The 14,841-nt window shown below is 35.8% G+C and overlaps 1 long non-coding RNA gene across 1 annotated transcript; it reads right to left on the reverse strand.

Annotated features, from left to right (window-relative positions):
- Positions 1-4,419: 4,419 nt before the first annotated feature.
- LOC109149037 lies at positions 4,420-5,757 on the reverse strand. Its single transcript, XR_002048909.1, has 3 exons — positions 5,456-5,757; positions 5,031-5,198; positions 4,420-4,640 (listed from the first exon to the last, which is right to left on the reverse strand). It is a non-coding gene; the product is annotated as an uncharacterized LOC109149037 (long non-coding RNA).
- Positions 5,758-14,841: the final 9,084 nt, after the last annotated feature.

Here is a 14,841-nt window from a genome sequence, read left to right on the forward strand (position 1 = left end):
CATGTAAAATGACCTAAGGGTATACGTATACATATATTTAATAATAATAATAATAATAATAATAATAATAATAATAATAATAATAATAATAATAATAATAATAATAATAATAATAATAATAATAATTGTTTTAAAAAATAAAAAATAAAATTAAGCCAATCATATTAACTATTTGGGAGATTTATTGACAAAAAGAGTATTCAAATCACATCCCAATCAAAGTTGGCATAATTAGTACTCTATTTTACTCTTATTAAATTAAATAATAATTTAGTGGCTACAACAAAAAATAGTACACATGCATTTCTTTAATTTAGAATTATGTGTCTAGAATGTCTTTATTCAAAAAAAAAAATTATTCATTATCAATAAATTAAATAAGAGAAATAATTTCATTAGTTATATTGTATTTATTTTTCTCTAATATAAAAATTCTGTACATTCAAATTCATCAATTGATTATATTCGCTACATTGTCCCTACAATGTCTTTATTAAAAAAATTATTTATTATTAATAAATGAATTAAGAGAAATAATTTTATTAGTTATATTGTCTTTATATTTCTCCAATTTATAAATTCTTTACATTCAAATTCATCAATTGATTATAATCACTACATTGTCTATTATCTTTTTTTGCACTATTTTTTAATTAAATATCAAAGTTATAATACAAAATAATGCTATATATTTATTTACAAGTATTTTATTAATACCATGAAAAAATTAAAAAAATATAATTAATAAAGCCAATCATATTAACTACTTGCGTGATTTGTTGACAAAGAGAGTATTCAAATCACACAACAAATTGAAGTGACAACTACCTCGCAATGTCCTTGTTTGACAATCAGCAGTTAGCGGTTAGCGTTAGCGAATTATATCAAAGGTTGGTAAAAAGATATTTTAAAAAATTAGTTGTTTATATTAACATGTAAAATGACCTAAGGGTATACGTATACATATATTTAATAATAATAATAATAATAATAATAATAATAATAATAATAATAATAATAATAATAATAATAATAATAATAGTAATAATAATTGTTTTAAAAAATAAAAAATAAAATTAAGTCAATCATATTAACTACTTGGGGGATTTATTGACAAAAAGAGTATTCAAATCACACAACAAATTGAAGTGGAAAACTATCTCGCAATGTCATTGTTTGACAATCAGCAGTTAGCTCTTCAGTATTAATATATATTTAATATTTTATGCCCTAATTTTTATTTGCTCTCCCTTATGTCCCGTATTTAGTTTCAACCATACCTATACAATTATTTTATTGACAATTATAATCAATCTTGACTATATTATCTTGCATTTGTAAACTTAGAATTGTCTATTTAAATACGCAAATTTAACATTCAATTATCTATGCATGAAGAATTCCAATATAATCTTGCCTTTATATAGTTTAAAGTACTTATTTAAAAAAAGACATTGGGCATTATCCCAATCGCGCAATGCGTGTAAAAAACTAGTAATAATAATAATAGTCTTAGTAGTATAATAGGAGTTTTAATAAACATAGACTAATTATAATTGATTTCTAATTTATTTAAGTTAAAGAATAATTACTTTTGAGTCTGGGTCGAAGCTCTTTGTGCGGTGATTCAACCGAAGCCGTCAACAACACTGCGAGAGAAGAGGTCCTCATCGGCTATGGCCAGAGATTCAGAACAAAAATTACGGTGAAGTTCAGTTAAGGAAGCAGTATAAATGAAAGGCTTTTGTGAAGAAAAAGAATGACCAACTTTCGTCCCAAACCAATTCCCGTGGCGTGATTCGGCGGTGCAGTCTGTGCTGGTACAGCGATCTCCGGCGCGGTACAGGAATTTCGGCGGCTCTCTTCAATCAGTTCGGCAATTAATTTATGAGCTTGCCAGCTTGGTGTTAATTTCTACAGCAGCAATTAATTACGGCAACTCCTTTTTCCCTTCTCTTCATTATTTTACTTTTGTCTAATTATCTCATAATTATCATTTGTAAGATGATGCTGAGTGAGCTACTTGTACCTAAGTCCTTTATGATTTGCTAAATCATTGTTAAGGAATATGACTAAATTACCATGAGTTTTGCAGATTGATTTATGTTTAATTTGTCAATTAATTAAGTTTTATCTTAAGGTTTTGAATTGAGATTAATTAAGTTGGAATTTGGCCAATTTAGTTCTTATTAGTCTGTTTGAGAGAAATATTGAGTAAACACTACACCTTTTAATTTCATGTTCCTAGGCTTTGTCCAATTTTATTGTTAATTCAATAGTCTGGTTGTTGGTAATTTCCCGTTTACTTTTCTTTGTTTTGATTCAATTACTTTGTATTTATATTGATCTTAATTATTGATCCTTGTCGTTGAGCGCTTTAAATTGTCAAGATCGTTATTTTAATTTGACATTCCATTGTTGCTATTTCATTTCGTTGTTATTATCTTTCATACCTATATTTTCTACTTGCAATCTCATTCGGTTAAGTACATTTTGACTCTTAATTAGCTTTGAACCGTTAATTTGTCAAGTTTTTCATTTTAATTTCAAATTATTAAATTGCTTTCACGGCTGGAAATTTCGCATTTTCCGTCCAACAAATATTGGACGGAAAACGCGATATATTGGTCGGAAACGACGTTTCCGTCCAACATACCGACCAAAAGGAACGTTCGGAAAAACCTCCGTGGGAAATTCCGTCCAACAACAATTTTTGGTCGGAAATAGCGTCCAAAGAACAAAAATTGGACGGAAATTCCGGAAAGTAACCCACCATTTTTAAAACGTGGGAACTTCCGATCAACTTTGTGCGTTGATCGGAAATTCCGTCCAACTACGTGCGTTGGTCGGAAATTCCGACCCAACGTTGGACGAAAAACTCACATATTATATTTTGTTATTTTCCTTCCAACTGTTGGTAGGAAAATCCTAAATCATATGGAATATTTTTATTATTTTTATATTACCATAATTTTATTTATAACTGTTGTTAATAAATTATGTCATCAACAAATTAATGAACACACTAAATTGAAAATTGAAAATTGAAAATATATTTAAACATCAAAATTATTTACAACAAAAATTATGTTCATGTTCATTAAAAAAAACATAAAAAATATATACTACTTGATTGATACTCCGTACTACTTAAGTATGAAAATATACTTATTTGATACTACATAAGTATGCTCGCTGCACCCAAATAAGCCTTCAAATCCGGCACTGCTTCAATGGCTTTGATCAATGCAGCATCCACAACCTCCTTCAATGAAGTTGATCAAGTGTAAACCTTCACCAAAAATGGATCGTGATATAAGTAATCTAACACTAAATGAGTAGGTACCTTGATGAACTTTATTTCATTCTATGGTCTAAGGTTGGTGTGCTTTTCCTGCAGTAGGAAATACGCATTTTGATTTCTTGTGTATCAGCAATGACCTGTCAAACACAGAATCATCATTTATATTGGTGAGGGATATGAGAAGCCAATACATAAATGCTAAGATGAACAAAAACAAAGAAATAGACACTATCTCTTCCCATCCAATACCATATGCCAAAGGATTCATTTTCATCCTGATGAAAAGATATGTATACCCAAGCCAAGCACAAGCCTCCTTAATATTTGTCACCGTGCCCAGTACCACCTCAGCATTCAAATTATCTTTCAAGGATTTTATAAACTACAAGAAAAGATTACAGAACCTCTCTAAGTATCCCATCCTAATGACAAAAGTAAAAGACAAATCAGAACCTTACCTTAACATAAGCATCACCATTACCACCTAACTACCTATTCCCACAACTAATCAATACCACCGTTGCCTACCTTGCACATTAGTATTTTAAAATGAAGAAAGCAAGAAAACAAATTGAAGTTCAAATACTTTCATACTTCATAAATTGAAATAAAATTGAACGTGAGCATATTAAACTCACCAATTGCTTCCATATACTTTGGATCACCAGGTGACTTGAGATCTGTCACTTGAGGCTTCACTCATGATCACCATGATCTTTGCCTGATTAGTCACATGCCTGGATAATGAGGAAAAGGCTTTCAGCTATCAGTAATCCTATATTCCCATGACTGGGAACACATCCATCTGCATTAATGAATTTTGTTTGTTCTACATGTCCTTTGTTGAAGTGTCTTTATTTTAAATTCATTCAAAACCAATTATGCAAAAAATGCATTGTTTTTTTCCAATTAAAATATTGAAGCATATCAAATCAGAATGTAGAAATGAACATGAAATCTTAGCCAGAGTATTATTCTTGCTAGTTCTTCCAAAATGCTTATTCCTTCTGAAGCCGCTATTGGTCACACTAACATAGTACAAACTTGTTGTAGAACCCACTCGGTTGTAATGCGAGAAGGCATTAGCACCACCAACCCCTCTCAACTTAAGATTTCTACAAGCATAAGGAAGGCACTTGATTGGCATTTGAGCTTAAATATGAACAAATCCTGAAAAGCTTTAAATATCAGGTAATCAAGGTGGAAACAAAAATTAACATCCCATGGATGGCAAACCTCAATTGCAGTTTCATGGGCTTGACTGTAAACAAGATGGAGAGGAAGTATTCCTGCCAGATGTTCAGAAACAGCAACTAAAGCAGCCTTTATAGGCCTCCTGGCAGACCATGGGAAGAAAAAGGCTAAATGAGTATTATCATTAACAGTACTTTCAAAAATGAAAACCATATTTTATCTGAGGCAAAATATAAGTGCTCAGGATGAAGGATGATACAGTCTGTGGTCACAATAAATTAATGATTCTAAATTAATTACTTCAAAACAACATGCAGATACTTAAAAAGACTTTATACAGTACATAGCATTCCAAATATGCATTGTCAGAAAATAATTTGCTATCTATACCAATTATAAATGCATCATAGATTCATAATAATTTGTTCCTATCTATACCATTAATTTTAGATTCAAAATAATGTTGATTTTAGATTCAAAATAATGTTGGTACTATCTATGCCAAATATCCATCATAGATTTAAAATATAACCTCAAGTCCCACTTAAGTGACTTTCCCATGATGATGATTCTAACTGAACAACAATAAGCATATCGGATAGTGCCTTTGCTTGGTAATGCTTGTCAACTAACCATGTTTCCCCATGAATAAACCAAAACATAGGGATTTCCAGAGTCAACCTGCTATGTACATGTGACCCTGCATCATCAAAGAATTGACAGCAAGTCAGTAACTATACTTACAAGTGTAATATCAGCCATGATCGCCAAACCCCACCCCCCTCACTGGAAAGAACACATACCAGAAAGCAGTGAAGTTGGAAAACATTTATCAAAATAATAATAAAAGAAAAATATATTATTAACCATTGAAACACACACACACAAAAAACAAAACAAAACAAAAAAACAAAAAAAAAAAACAAAAAAAACAAAAACAAACAAAAAAAACCGAACCTACAACTGCAGTACGTGGACGGCGGTGGCTGGGAGATGTGGCGTCGCAGGGGAGCCAAAGGAGGGAACAACGAAGCAGATCGGAAGGGTAGGCGGTGGAGACGGCGTTGGCGGCTGCAGATCGACGGTGCACTGTTCCGAGCGACGAAGCTGTTGTGGGGTGGCGACTGTGGCGTCGGCGGCGGTGGTTGCGTGAGGAGGGGTGTGCGACGGAGGGTGCGTGGATGCGGTGAAGGAGGGTTTAGCATATTAGATCTGATTTGGGGTCTGGGATATAAAAATAATTATTTTTAATTTTTTTTTAAAATATTTGGGGTGGGTTGATCGAGATTGGCGCAGAGGAGGAAAGAAAGAACAACTTGATAAATTTGTTTAAGTGTGCTCCAATGGAGAATGGGGCGAAGGAGGATGCGATGGAGAAGGAGGGGGCGGCAGAGACGACCGGCGATGATGGATGCGATTGGTTGGAGAGAAGACCTAATTTTGCTAAGTATTTGGGACTATTGCGTAATAGAGAAGGTTGGAAGCGGGAATATTTTAATTTCTTAAATATTTGGTGGGAATGAATTAGGTTTTATTTTGAGATGATTTTTCAGATATCAATTGTGGGAATGAATATTAAATTTCCGTCCAATACTATGTTGGACGGATATTAAACTACCTACTATTTTAATTTTTACCTATCAGTCAATTCGACTTTACCAACCAACACTATAGGTTGGTCAGAATTTCCGTCCAACGCGTGAGTGTTGGACGGAATTTCCGTTCAACACTTGCGTGTTGGACGGAAATTCCGACCAACTTTCCGTCCACCCATCTTTAGTAACAGAAAGTTGAAATCTTTAGTAAAATACCGACCAATTTACGGTTGGACGGAAATGTTGGACGGAAAACGCGAGATTTCCAGCAGTGTTTGTATCAATTGCATGTGGGATCGACCCTTGCATTTGCACACTACTGCTACAATGACTCGTGCACTTGCGAGGACTTATTAAAATTATCCATCATGTCCACACCCAAAGGTAAGCAAAAATTCGAATACTTCTAACCCTTCACAGGAAGAATACAAGTCGAAGGAAAAGAGATTCAAGAAGGATAAACAAAAGGCGTTGATAAGTGATCCGCTAGAGATAAACGAATCCGAAGAATCATCCAGTGATGAGAGTGATTCATCACAAGAAGACACGGCATTGCTATGTTTAGTAAGTCAAACATCCGAGCACGAAGAATGCCTAATGGCGCACGAAAATGAAGAAGAGGTATCTTCTAGTTCCTTTAGTTCAGTTGACACCTCTTTCAAGTCTCAAGAATCATTTCTAAGTCTTATGAAAGATTGTCAAGAGGTCATGACCACTCATACTCAAATCAAAGAGCGCAATAATACGTTAATCCTTGAAAAGGAAGAAATAGCTTAAATTGCAAAATGTTCTAAATGAAATGAGTAATTTGAAAGCCAAAAATGTTCGCTTCAAGAAGAGTGCAAAGCAAGAGAGGTTCGAGAACATAACCTTCGAGAAGTAATCGCATCATTTACGAATTCATCCAAAATAATGGATAAAATGGTAAACATGCAAAAACCCGCTGGAGATAAAGCCGGATTAGGCTACGATCCATCATGTTCTCAAACCCCTCAAAAGCTGACTAATTCTACTACTACTTTAATTAATAAAGTTCCAGTGGTAAAATTTGTGAAAAGTCAGCATAGCACAATGAGACAAGGAGTTGGAAACAAAATTAATGCCCAGAAAAATGTTGCAAGGCCGAATCAACACAATAATATCTCGACAAGACAACAAAATTTTAAAAGGCAATAATTTGTATCTCAAAGGAGAGCCAACGAGTCAAGTGCAATAAAACCTCATAGGAATATGGGAAGAATTCCGAGAATTGGGGCTGGGAGATTATATCCCTCAGAAGAAGATTGGTCGCATGAAGACAAATCATGAACCAAGTCCAGATTTGCTCTATTTCATAAAATCAAGCAACTATTAGCTTCCCAACTCGCACCAAAGCATTATTCGCAAGTGCGTTATGATTATAAAGTTTTTAATGGTTACAAATCACCTACTCTTGGATTAGTGGGATCTAGGTGGATTTGGATGCCAAAAATTACTAACGCAAAAGGACCCAAACAAATATGGGTACCTAAAAATAATTAATTTTATTGCAGGAAACTTGGTATTTCGATAGCGGATGCTCTCGACACATGATCGGCAATAAAGCTAGTCTAGTTGAGTTCAAAAGTATCGAAGGACCAAAAGTAGTTTTTGGAGGAAACGATCGATACGGAAAAACAAAAGGCACCGGAACAATTGTGAAGAATGGCTTACGAATTGAAGATGTATCATTTGTCGAAGGATTAAAGTTCAATTTGTTTAGCACAAGTCAATTTTGCGACAAAGGCTATCTCGTAGAATTTTTCAAAGATAAATGTCAAGTCAAAGACGATACGAAGGAAGTTGTACTAGCCGGATCGAGAAAGAAAAATATGTATGTTGTTGATTGTAGTACAACGAAGGACTCTGTGTGTTTGATGGCAAGCAATTCAAATGAAGCAAGTTGGGAATGGCACAGAAGGCTAAATCATCTAAATTTCAAAACCATCAATAAGCTTGCACGAAATAAGTTAGTCGATGGATTGCCCAACATTGCGTTCAAAAATGATCAAATTTGCGATGCATGCTAGAAGGGAAAACAAATCAAAGCATCATTCAAATCCAAAGCTCAAGAGTCAACATCAAGACCTCTAAGTCTACTGCACATGGATCTATTTGGTCCAGTAGACCCAGTAAGTATAAGAGGTAAGAAATATACTTTGGTTGTTGTTGATGATTTTTCCAGGTACACATGGACGTTATTCATAAAGAAAAAGAACGAAGTTGAAACGAAGTTGCCGGAGCTGCTAAAACAACTACAAGTCGAAAAAGATATGAAGATTGCAACAATTCAAACCGATCGAGGAACTGAATTTGTGAATAGCGTGATTCAATCCTTTTGCAATTCACAAGGGATTCTACACCAACTATCTGCCGCACGAACGCCGCAACAAAATAGAGTAGCTAAAAGAAGAAACAAGACACTCAAAGAAGCTGGACGTCTCATGATATCAGTCGCCGATCTACCAAAGAGATTTTGGGCAGAAGCTATCAATACGGCGTGCTATACTCAAAATCGCAGTCTAATCCACAAGTCATATAACAAAACACCATATGAATTATGGAAAGGAAGGAAACCCAACCTCACTTATTTTCATACATTTGAGTGTAAATGTTTTGTATTTGTTAATGGAATGTCGTATTTAAAGACTTTTTACGAACGTGCAAACGAAGGAATATTCTTAGGATATTCATCTACTATCAAGGTGTACAGAATTTTCAACAAATCAACGTCGGTAGTAGAAGAATCAATTCATGTTGTGTTCGACGAAAGCAACGGCAAAGAAGTCAAAGATAAAGGAGGTACCTCTAATTTAAATAATTCTAACAATATCTTTGAGGAAAATGTGTTGCAGGATTTAGGAGAAACAATTGACATGGGTACTCGTCAATTTGAGTCAATACCCAATGTGACAAGTGAAGTACCAACCGTGATTGCACCCGAAATTCCAATAGAAGAAATCCCAGTAGATGAACCCGAAGAAATACCCGTCAACAATTCGCAACAAGAGAAAATCCAACAAATGATATTTCAACAAGAAGGAAACTCTGAGAATCCAATGAATTTTCAACCAAATCGAAAGTGGCTAAGAAGTCACCCACATGACTTAGTCATTGGAAATCCGAGAGACGGAGTTAGAACACGATCATCTACAATGGACCAACAGGATGTATCAACAAGGGATGCAATGTTCTCATGTTTTCTATCACAATTGGAACCAAAAGAAATTGATGAAGCACTAGCCGATCCAAGTTGGATAGATGCAATGCAAGAAGAATTGGATCAATTCAAGCACAACGATGTATGGGAACTTGTTCCAAGACCAAAGCACCAAAATGTAATCGACACCAAATGGGTCTTTAGGAACAAAGCAAATGAAGATGGCGTCATTGTTAGGAATAAAGCAAGATTAGTCGCAAAGGGGTATTCGCAAGAAGAGGGAATAGATTTTGATGAGACATTCGCCCCCGTCGCACGACTCGAAGCAATTAGAATTTTCCTAGCATATGCAGCCTACAAGAACTTCACAGTATACCAAATAGACGTAAAAAGCGCATTCCTAAATGGCTAACTTGAAGAAGAAGTTTACGTCGAGCAACCACCCGAATTTGAGGTAAAAGGCACTGGTGATCAAGTCTATAAACTCAAGAAGGCGTTGTATGGGTTGAAAAAAGCTCCGCGAGCTTGGTACGATACCTTGTCAGCATTCCTAATTGGTTGTGGATTCACCAAGGGCCTAGTTGATAAAACCCTCTTTAGAATTCAAGAAAATGGTCACATTTTATTAGTGGAAATTTATGTTAATGATATTATTTTTGGAAGCACTGATATATCTTTGTGTGAGAAATTCTCTAAGCTTATGCAGAACAGATTCGAAATGAGCATGATGGGAGAATTGAACTACTTTTTGGGACTACAAGTCAAACAGCTCAAAGAAGGAATTTTCGTGAATCAAGCCAAATATACAAAAGATCTTCTAAAGAAATTTGGGCTAGATGGAAAATCCTCAGTCAAAATTCCCATGAGTACTTCTCAAAAATTGGACAAAGATGACGAAGGCAAAGACGTTGATCAAACAATGTATCGAGGAATGATTGGATCATTGCTATATCTAACCGCGAGTAGACTGGACATATCCTACTCACTTGGAGTATGCGTGAGATTTCAATCGAAGCCAAAAGAGAGTCATCTGATTGCAACCAAGAAGATAATTCAATATTTAAAGGGAACAATCAACGTGGAATTATGGTATCCCAAAGAAGGAGATTTTACACTAACTGGTTATTCAGATGCAGATTTTACAGGGTGTAAAATAGACCGAAAAAGTACCTTAGGGGCATGACAGTTCTTAGGGGGGAGATTGGTCTCTTGGTTCAGCAAGAAGCAAAACTCCATAGCTACGAGCACTGTCAAAGCCGAATATATTGCAGCTAGGAGTTGTTGTGCACAAATTTTATGGATGAAGCAACAATTGTTGGACTATGGATTAAATGCGAAAATGTTAGTATTTCATGTGATAATACTAGCGCGATTGCAATAACCCAAAATCCAGTACTTCACTCGCGAACCAAACATATCGACGTCCGACATCACTTCATACGAGACCACGTCGAGAAGAAAGATTTAAACATCGATCATGTTCCCACAGAAAACCAAATTGCCGACATTCTCACAAAACCGTTGTGTGAATCTCGTTTTGCAACTCTAAGGCACGAAATGGGAATGATCGAAATGAGCTAAGTATTTCGAAACTCTTTAATTTGAAAATGTGTGTACGTGTTTAAAATGAAATTTGTTATCTATGTGTTCTACGTGACTTAATTTGAGTAATTTGTTACAATTTATTTGTGTAATTTTATCCTACGAACTTTGGTACGTAGAAATTAATTTATATAATTTTAGATGTTGCGTGTGTTATGTAAGGGATATATAATTTAGGGGGAAGTTAGCATGATAGTAAAATCAATTTGAATCAGCATGATAGTAGTTTAAGATATGCTTATGGCTTAGGGGGAATATGCATGTTATTGGGCCAAGTTAATGCAAATTGAAAATGGTTCACTGTATTTATGCAAGTTGAAGGTCAGATGATTATGTGCTCATCAGCTTTATTTAATTTTGACCTACTTAAAAGTCAATCTGATATGATTTCTTTTAGAAATTAAAAATGTATCTGGCATCATTTTTTTAATTGGAACTTGCACCTATCTGTCTGATTTTATTTATCTGTCGCTCAGAAAAATTTGTCAAAATTTATCGGATCTTAATCTAAAATTGTTGGCGTGAATATATTTATTGCATTAACAATTATGTGTCGTAGAAATTTTTGCTCCATGAACATCTACAGGTGGCAGTTATTTGAAGCTTAATTTTTGGCGCCATGTACCTACAAATGGATTATTAAAATCTGAGTTGGCAAATTTAAATCAGTGAAAGTTCGGAGTTGTCCTCAATTGTTCTACAATCTCTTTCTATCCACTAAAGGGCAAGATGGTAATTTTCCTAGGAATTTATTTTGCCTCCAATGAATAGAAGAGGAAGAAAGAAGCTCAACCTCTATCTTCCGCATTCTCACCGCTGGCCGAAAGCAAGAAGGAGAAGAAAAAATTCCAAAATCTTCTAAACCTACCCAACCCATCCCAAATCTTCTACATAAATCGCTTCTACACATAAATACCCATTACCCACCCTCTCTATTAACCTCAAAACCCCTCACAAACAAAAACCCATCCCTCTTAACCCACAATTTCGGACTGCCGAAACCATCACCGAAAAACCCACCTCAAATCCCTAATTTGTGTTCTAATACAAGATGGAAGTTGCTCCAAATCAAATTGAAGCCAAAGGATCAAGGAAGTCCACTCGGGTGATTTGCGGGATGATCTTAGACCTTGAGGACTACAACGAGCATGTTCAATCGAAGGACATAGGGGTAAAAATCATAAACTCTCTTGAATCTAGTGGTTTATTGGATTTTTGCTCTTTCAAGTATGATGGTTTCTACAAAAATGAAGTAATAGATTTTTATAAGCATGCATATATCGAAAATGGCTTTATAAAATCTATTGTTGGAGGTGTAGAACTATCAATTGGATTAGGTGATTTGCGAAGCAAGTTTAATTTGTTGGAGAAAGGTTTAAGAGTTGAAAATCATGGATTTGATTTAAATGCTTTTTGGAGTGAAATACGACATGATTTCGCACCGGTCGGGACTTGTAATCACGGCAAGAAGGTGTTATTAAAGCATGAGTACGGGATGTTGCTAGATATTGTGCATAAAATTGTTGAATGCAAGTATGCTAGTAGAAATTATTTTACTAAGGATAAATTGAGTTTGATGCATATTATCTTGAATAATTTTGCAGTGGATTGGGGAGTTTTTCTGTTTGGGCGATTGATTGAGCAGGTTGGATGTGCGAAACCATTGGTTAATGGTTGGTTTCCTAATGATCTTGGATATGACTTTGTTGTTGGAGAGTTATTGAAAACTAAGAATGTTACCCTGTCTAAGCCAAGACCCATCCAAAACCAAAACTACATATTCAAAACACTTACCCCAGCCGAACCTATGCAAAAAGCCACCCGAAAACGAAAACCGCCAAACCCACCCAAAGTATCCTTAACCAAGAAATCCCTTGTTATCCGAGAACCTAGTCTTGGAGAATCCAACACCCTCGGGAGAGCTAGTGATGATGCTTGTAGCCATCCATTTGTTACCCTACCTACGCCCATCATCAACTCCTTGAACCCGAATATAACCGAAGTGGGAGTTCTAAATAAGATTGGAAGTGTTGATGATATCCCTTCTTATGGGGCGGACAGTACTTTGTTGGAGGAGCTTGATCGTGTCAAGTTTTGGAGATCTTGGAGATTAGGTGATCATCATTCGGTTGCTACGACCATAGGGCCGAATACACTTGAGTTGGAGGAGTTTGCTCTTGCATGGTTAGGTACACGAGACCTTTCTATTGCTACAAGGCTATCGGAGATTAATGAATGTTTTATCAGGAAAGTTGCCAATAGCCGAGGAAAGGAAGTTGCACAAGATTCTACCGATGTTGTTGTTGAGACAGTTGATGGATTTGCTCGTGATGATGTTGCTCATGCTATGAATATTTCGAGAATGGAAGTTCACGGACCACTAGGAGAAGCATCAATCTTGAAGGAAGCTAATGGTGGAAGCCTAAATGATTTGGATGCATTTCCTTCGACTTTTGGAGGAGATAATCTTAGCTTTGATGCTCTTTCTCCACACACGGCTATAGAGGTGACAAAATCAGTGCATGAAGGAAGTTTGAATGATAATCAAATCACACTCAATCCTACCTCTTTGGTGAATGAAGAAAATGTTGGTGATGTAAATGTGTGTGAAACCCGTGTGAATGTTCAAGAAGAAGTGACGCAAGTTGTGTCATCTACTCCGTTACTTTTGTGTTGTACCGAGTCGGTTGATCCTACCATAGCCGAACCACTACACCTTGATGACACACCTCAATTGGATACACCGGAGCCGGTAGATTCCACATTGCCGAGACCACAACCTACGGCACAAACCGAGGTACATTCTCATTCTACTGATGTTGAAGCTTTGAGGCAAAATATTGTCGGGGATGTACGCAGGGAAATTCAAGAAATGAAGGGAGATGTTTCTCAAGAGTTTGGAAATGTTCATCACCGTATTCGTAATCTTGATGCCAAATTAGATTATTTCCACAAAGGAATATATGAAAGGGCCGAATCATTGCGTTTAGGCAAAGGCTCAATGAAAGGAGATATGGCTATGATGACTAACAAGCAAGAAGAACACAACCGGGAAGTCTTGAAAATGTTCCTTGAATTGGGAAGGAAAGGTACCGATTGTGAGTCAAGACTACGGTTAGTTGAAAACCAATTGAAGGCCTTACTTCATCAAACCGGTGTGAACAATGATTTGCTTGTTGGAGTTCGCGATAGGCCAAACAATGCATCGTCAAGCTTTCAAAATTATGTTACTGCTGCCGAAAAGGGGGAAAGGGCTAGAGGAGCTCTAAGTCATTTGGTAAACCATTTAATTGGACCATCTTCACAACGTCCACTTGTTGAACTTATTCGACCTCCAGGAGTACCACGAGGATTCTCTCCTATGCCAAAGAGTCAAGGTCGAGGTCGATGAGGAAAAATCATGGAATACCTCGTGATTGCTCAAAGTTCGAATTTACGTCAAGAAGGACCGAGTCCATAAGAATGCCCAAGATCATCACCTACGAGATCAATTTATGATTAAAACAAGATGAAGTTAGTACGTGAGTTGGAGACATTTTTCGGGCACACAAGCAACGAGATGGTAGATGGAAGATCATTCGAAGAATGCGTTGCTTGGTACCAAGCCGGAGTGTTGCAGGGTGACAATATCCAAGAGGCGTACGGGAATTATGTAACCGAGAAAGTCACCGCACCATACCAACTCAAAGAAGGTGAAAATGACTTCAAGAAGCTAAAGGCACACGTGAATGCCTTGATTGGCAAGAGGTAAAATATAGTCTCTTATTCTCTTTTGATGTGTATAAACTTAGCTAGCATGTTCAAACTATCTCTTTTGGTACGTAATATAATTGCTAGCTCACGGCTTATCTATGCTAATTGTCTAGTGTGTTTGTTTATTTGCTTTGTGTCTCAAGATTTTAAAATTGGACTTAGCAAATACATGTAATGCGTATAATTGAGAAAATTAAATTAAAAAGGGGGAAAAA

The sequence above is a fragment of the Ipomoea nil genome, unplaced genomic scaffold (assembly GCF_001879475.1).
Source record: "Ipomoea nil cultivar Tokyo-kokei standard unplaced genomic scaffold, Asagao_1.1 scaffold2149, whole genome shotgun sequence".
NCBI classification, from domain to species: Eukaryota; Viridiplantae; Streptophyta; class Magnoliopsida; order Solanales; family Convolvulaceae; genus Ipomoea; species Ipomoea nil.